The 6,457-nt window shown below is 43.0% G+C and overlaps 1 long non-coding RNA gene across 2 annotated transcripts in view; it reads right to left on the bottom strand.

Moving 5' to 3' along the window:
- Window positions 1-935: 935 nt before the first annotated feature.
- Window positions 936-6,457, bottom strand: part of LOC115299244 — a 10,031-nt gene continuing 4,509 nt past the window's right edge. For both annotated transcript variants that reach the window (XR_003912069.1, XR_003912064.1), the window contains exons 3-4: window positions 5,088-5,164; window positions 936-1,347 (exon numbers count right to left, since the gene is read on the bottom strand). This is a non-coding gene — a long non-coding RNA (uncharacterized LOC115299244). The remainder of the gene's footprint in view (window positions 1,348-5,087; window positions 5,165-6,457) is intronic.

The raw sequence follows: 6,457 nt of genomic DNA, 5'->3' as shown, positions 1-6,457 counted from the left end.
AAACGCTTGTTGGTTTTGAATGTGATTTGGGGAAGGTGCCCACCTGCCACAAAGAAGGGATAGACTTTCTGCTGGATACAGTGTCTCTCACGTCTCATCAAACGCCTCTGGAAGAAGAGATCTCAGGCTGTGATCACACCCCTTATCATCCCATGTTGCCCCTTCCCACTCTCCAATGCCCATGTCGTTTACCCTAAAATCCCCGCCCCCCACATGTTTGTCACCAGAATCTGATTAGGGGTCACTGTGAGCACATGTGAACACACAAGCACAGACACCCAGGCTGTTCATGTTTGGAATCTTTCTTCCATTACAAGTTCCCCCTGTGTCCTTTTAACCCAATTTCACTCAGGTGTATGTGCTGTGGAGGGAGACACGTGATTACAGCCAAGCTGACTTCTTGAAGTCAGCCTCTACCCACACCCCTCTGTCTGACCTTTAACCTCCTTGGGCCTCAGTTTTCTCAGCTGTAAAGTAGAAATAATAATACCTAATTCATACATTTATAATAAATACTAAATTAAATAAATTACATATGTAATTGTTTAACCCAACACGTATTTGGTGTCAATGTCTTTAGCTTATGTTCTCATTCCCTACAAGATTCATGAGCTGATGATAATTACAAGAATAACTCAATAGCAGCAAACACTGATTATCGGTTTCTATGTGCCAGACCCACCCTACATGCTTGACATGAGTCATCACATGTATGTAAGTTTACGTGTATTGCACAACCATCAAACAAGGTACAAGCCTGTTATACCCACATAGATAAAGAAACTAAAACCCAGAGAGGCTGAGTAACTTCTCCAAGGTCACAGAGAAAGGAAGGTGGGCGGGGGGGGATTTTAAGCATTCTTGACTTATTTAGAAATAGCCTGGCTTACAAATATGACAAAGGAAAAAAGACTTCAAAAAAAAAAAAACTTTCAAACTTTCCAGGCCTTTTCTGGCCTTCTGTCTATAATTAGCACTCCAACTTCTGGCCAACAACGAGATTTTTTTCCCCAAGGTTTTCTACCACCTGGATTCCAAAGCCCAGAAAAAGAGGAAGTGTGCTGGCCTGAGTAATCTGTACTGTCCCTGAGCCTTCTCCCATCAAAAGGCTGGCTTTCCAGGAAGCAATTAACACCTAATTCACAATGCTGCTATCTCTGGATCTGTTCTAGGAACCTGCTGACAGTTCTTCCAAACAGAGTGTTTATTGTACACATCTTCTTTGGAGTCCTTTCGGGGTCTATATTCTGCTGGAAAGAGCAGCTCTGGGCTCACAGGCAGGGAAGACAAGCCCTCAGGAGTCCTGTCTAAACTCACTCTGGCAGAAGCCATGAATGCATCTTCAACCTGGGAAGGAAAATGTATAACTGATTAGAACCCAAGATTGGCAGAGCAGGTGAGCCCCAATGACCTTGAGCACCAATAGTCTGTGGCTTGGCTGCATATTAGAATGATTTAGGAAGGTTTAAAAAAATACTGACGTTTGGGTCCCAACTCAGAAAACTGAATCAGAATCGCTGAGCGTGGTCCCAGCCATCAGCAGTAGTTTTTGAAATCTCCCAACGTGACTAGTGTGTTGCTCGAGTTAAAAGCCAATATCCTACTGACTCTTTCACAGATGAAGAAACTGAGGCCCAGAAGAGTCATCCTTGCCTCAAAGTGACAGTTGCCACCATTTGAATTGTAGCTGCTACTCACAATGTGTAATCAACCTCAGGAATCAATATATGATGGGGGAAAAATAAAGTTAAGAATGAAAATTAGAGCAACCAAAGCACCCTCTATAAGAAGATGCATTTGCAAATGAAAGTACTCTAGAACTGCCTGCATTTGAATTTCTTAATGTTTATTTATTTTTGAGAGAGAGAGAGAGAGAGACAGACAGACAGACAGGACATGAGCAGGGGAGGGGCAGAGAGAGAAGAAGACACAGAATCTGAAGCAGGCTCCATGTTCTGTGCTATGATCTGGAGCTCAAACTCATGAACTGTGAGATCATGACCAGAGTCAAAGTCAGATCCTCAACCAACTGAGCCATCCAGCACCTCTAGAACTGATTGTATTTATATTCTCTCCATCTGCTCATCCTTCTGAATGATCACACTAAACCCTAAACTGTGATTGGCTCCAGAGCAAGGCCATGCCTCCTTCATCTCTGCACCCTTGCTTCTGGCATGGTGCCTGACCCAGTGTGATTAGGTATGTTGTGTCCCCAAAAGAGAGATGTTCAAGTCCTCAAATAGATGCAGACATGACCTTATTTGAAAATTGAGTCTTTGCAGAGGTAATCAAGTTAAGATAAGGTCATACTGGATTAAGGTGTATTCTTAATCCAATATAACTGGCATCTTTGTAAGAAGAGAAGAGAAGCAGAGGCACTCAGGGAGAACATCTTGTAAAGGTGGAGGCGGAGATTGGAGTGATTCATCTAGAAACCAAAGAATACCAAAGACCAATGGCCACCACCAGAAGCCAGGGTGAAGCAAAGAAGGAGTCTTCCTTGGAGGGAGCATGGGCCTGTGGACACCTTGATTTGAATGTCTAACTTTCAGAACTAATAGAATTAGAATGAAAAATAAAAAGAAATTTTATTGTCCTAAGGCACCTGGTGTGTGGTACGTTGTTATGAGCAGCCCTAGAGAACCTCCAATATGGTCACTGACTCAACAGCATTCCTGAATTCATCTTTGAAAGTGAGTTCTGGAGACAAAATGCTGGGCTTCACAAGACATCCTCCTTCTTAGAGCTGTGCAACCTTGAACAAATTGTGTAAGTTCCTAAGCCTCAGGTTAACTATCTGAAAAATGAGGATAAAATAGCACCTACCTCAGAGTTGTTGTAAGGATTAATTGAGTTAATACATCTGAAGTGCTTAGCACAGTACTTGCTCTATAATAAGTGTTTAATAAATGGTAGCTAATATTGTATTGATGGCATCCCAGATATCCAATATAATAGTTGCCTGGTAATGCCTCTCAATGCCTTGTGGTATTTCCATAATAGTTAGCCCAGGCCTCTGAACCACATGAAGTGTGATTTCACTTTTTAAGGGGTTTATCCTTTATCCCACCACTAGATAGGAAGCTCTTCATAATAGATGCTGCTAGTGCCTCACCCAGGTCCCCTTGACCCACCCTCAAAGCCACTTGCAGACAGTTCAGCACACTGAAGGGTCCTATGCCTCTTTGAGAGTGTTCTCTGGCCACAGAGCATACCCAACACTCCTGGGACAGGTTAGATGGGCTGAGTGTTGATCAAAGGAAACCAAACCACTAAACACTGAGGAAAGGGACTTGTCAGATACACAGGACAGTCCTTCTGCTCCTCAGTAGGACAGATGAAAAGACATGCATTTCCATTGACTCTCCAGTGTGACAGCTTCAGCTGCCCACAGGAGGGACCTTCTAGATCAAGGGTCCTCAAGCCATCGCTTATAGCCCCAATTCAACTAATACCTACTTTTATAAATAAAGTTTTATTGTAACACATGTATGCTCTTTTATCTATATGTCATCTATGACTACCTTCAGGCTGCAGGAGCAGAGCTGAAGAGGTGCAACAGAGATTGTATGGCCCACAAAGCCTAAAACAGTATCTGATCCTTTATAGACATTTGCTGACCCCTGCTCAGATGAAATACACTTCATTGATTTCCTTCCCTTCCCCAACTCACTTCCCCACATATCTTCATTGCTTACATTGGGGCTCACCTCCCAAGTAAACTGTGCCAAAATCCTTGTGCTGTGGTTGGTTTTTGGAACAACCCAAACTAAGACACTCTGTTAGAATAACTTCCCCATCTCGACACTCAACTCTGTGCCTAGCACAGAGCTCTCAAAACTTTGTTGTATAAATAAATGGATGGAAAGTAGAAAGAGGCTGCAAGATCACCAAATTAAAGAAGCCTATGAAAGGGGGCAACTGTATGCCTGGTGTCTCTTCCCTGCTCAATTACTACCCTTGGTTTCTAAAACCCCAACATCTCTACATCATAAGTAAACTTGACCCTTGCAAGCACATTCTCTGAAAGGATAAATAAATACTCCTCCCAATATTAGACATATGGTGCACTGACCCTAAGTCTGGGCCTCAGGACAGGTGCTTTGATAAATTCATTGCCTAAGCAAATGAGAGTGACTGGACATAAAGTGGGGAGGGTGCAGAAAGAAGAAAGCCAAGGCCAACAGACGTCACATGCTCAGCCCTCACTATGTCTGGCATTGATGCCTTATCAGTTCTCTTAGTAGATAAAAATATTTTTGAACACTTGCCAAAAGGAATGTCATATGACTAGGATTGGAGGGCAGATATGCTCTTTCTTTCATACTTGATCCCCTTCAAATGTTTCCCAAGTGTCTTTCACATGCCACTGCACTCAACACCTTCTCACACTTAGCCAATGTGAAGGCTTTATTGCTTCTGTTGGGTGTAGAGGGATCCTGCCTCCAAAGTTTGGGGGATGGTGTTTCACCTCACATCCAACTGGTGGAGAGTCACTTCTGTGCCGAGAACTGTGGAAGGCACTATGGTGCCATCAAGACATATTCACATACCTCCTGAAGCTAATGCTGCTGTATCTGAGGTCCCCCTCATTGACACTGAAGGCACCCCACTCACAGGCCACCTCTCCACTATGATAGGGCATTGCAGCGACACCCTGCCTGACCCCTTTCTGGGGAATGGGTTCTGAGACTCCTTTCCAGACCAACTTAGGTACATGACTTCCCTGCAACTTGGTCAACCCTCCCTTAGACCAAACAACAGTCTGGGATGCCTCCATCCAGCCTCCTCTCCCCTCCCCTTTATGTCTGAGGCTCTCCCAGCCTTCCCAAACTCCCTCCCTATGTCCTTTCACATGGGAGTTTTTCCCAATAAAATCTTTGCATGTTTAGTCTTGTCCTGGCGTCTGCATCATGAAGGACCTGAACCAACTGGGTTGGCTCATTTAAGTCTCACGATTTCTAACTTTAGCTTTTATAAAGTCCAGAGAAATTAAGTAGCTCCCAGTCAAGTGGTCAAGTAGAAAAGGCTTAGTGCTTATACTCAGTTTCTCCCAACTCCAACATGTCACTGTCTACATCGTTTACCTTCCAAAATGAACAGTCTCCTTCCTGCCCAGATCTTCATGGAGATTGGTAGAAGGCATCAGACACTTCCTGCATTACTGACGATAAACATAGAAGATAAGAAGAAAATACACAGAGTTTTGAAATAATGGACAATGAGGGCAAAAAGACAAGATGAAATATTTACCGTGTATCAGGCAGGATTCTGTGGTGTAGGGAAAGAAGACAACCAACACATCCACTATGCAAATGACACAGTGACTGAGATGCTTAAAACTGTTTCAGAGATTCTGTTTAACAAGAAACTATAAAGAAATATATATACATTTATATATGCATACATATATATTATGGAAAAGAAAACCTTAAAACACGATTTTTAAAAAGCAAGAGAAGGAAAAACAAAGTTGGATTCAGATCTTGGTGAGGAATTTAGGATTTTTGTAAACCTGGTAACTTTTTCCTAAACTTCATGAACAGGCAAAATAATAGACAAGTGGCAATTCTGAATGATAAAATACAAAAAGCCTCTATGGAGCTGGTAAATAGTCAATACCCCAAATGACTGTTGCTCACCCCCTCCTTTCCTGTCTCATCCCCCAAGGCCCCTAGAAGCAGCAATGGAAGGGTTAATGCATGGCAAAACTAATCTCTAGGAATCTCCAACATCTTGACCAGAACTTACTGATTGGTCCAGTATCACCATAAATAGGAATTTGTCTATTGGATTATCTTCTCCAGACAACCTTCCTGATCCCCTAAATGGCATCAGCTAGCTACCCCTCTCTCTGCCCTCTGCCATAACACCTCTGTTAATTTCCATCACAGTCTATGCCACCCTGTATTGCCTACACATTAAGAGCGTGCACACACACATGCATACACACACATGCATACACACACATGCATATGTGGCAGGATATATATCTATGGTTCACTTGCCCTGTGTTTGGCACATAGTAGGAGCTCCTAGCTGAATGGTGAAATGTGTAGGTGTAAGTCCTGATGTATCACTGGAAATGGTACTTTTTTGTTTTTATCTTTTTTATATAGTTTTTTGCCAAATTGGTTTCCATATAACACCCAGTGCTCTTCCCCACAAGTGCCCTCCTCCATTACCACCACCTCCCGCCCCCCCCTTTAGCCCTCAGTTTATTTTCAATATTCAGTAGTCTCTCATGACTTGTGTCCCCCTCTCTCCCCAACTCTCTTTCCCCCTTCCCCCTATGGTCCTCTGTTAGGTTTCTCCTGTTAGACTTATGAGTGAAAACATATGGTATATGTCCTTCTCTGCCTGACTTATTTCACTTAGCATAACACACTTGAGGTCCATCCACTTTGCTACAAATGGCCATATTTCATTCTTTCTCATTGCCATGTAGTACTCCATT

Source organism: Suricata suricatta, chromosome 1 (assembly GCF_006229205.1).
Source record: "Suricata suricatta isolate VVHF042 chromosome 1, meerkat_22Aug2017_6uvM2_HiC, whole genome shotgun sequence".
Lineage (NCBI taxonomy): Eukaryota > Metazoa > Chordata > Mammalia > Carnivora > Herpestidae > Suricata > Suricata suricatta.
This window is presented reverse-complemented; position numbering and strand designations above follow the sequence as displayed.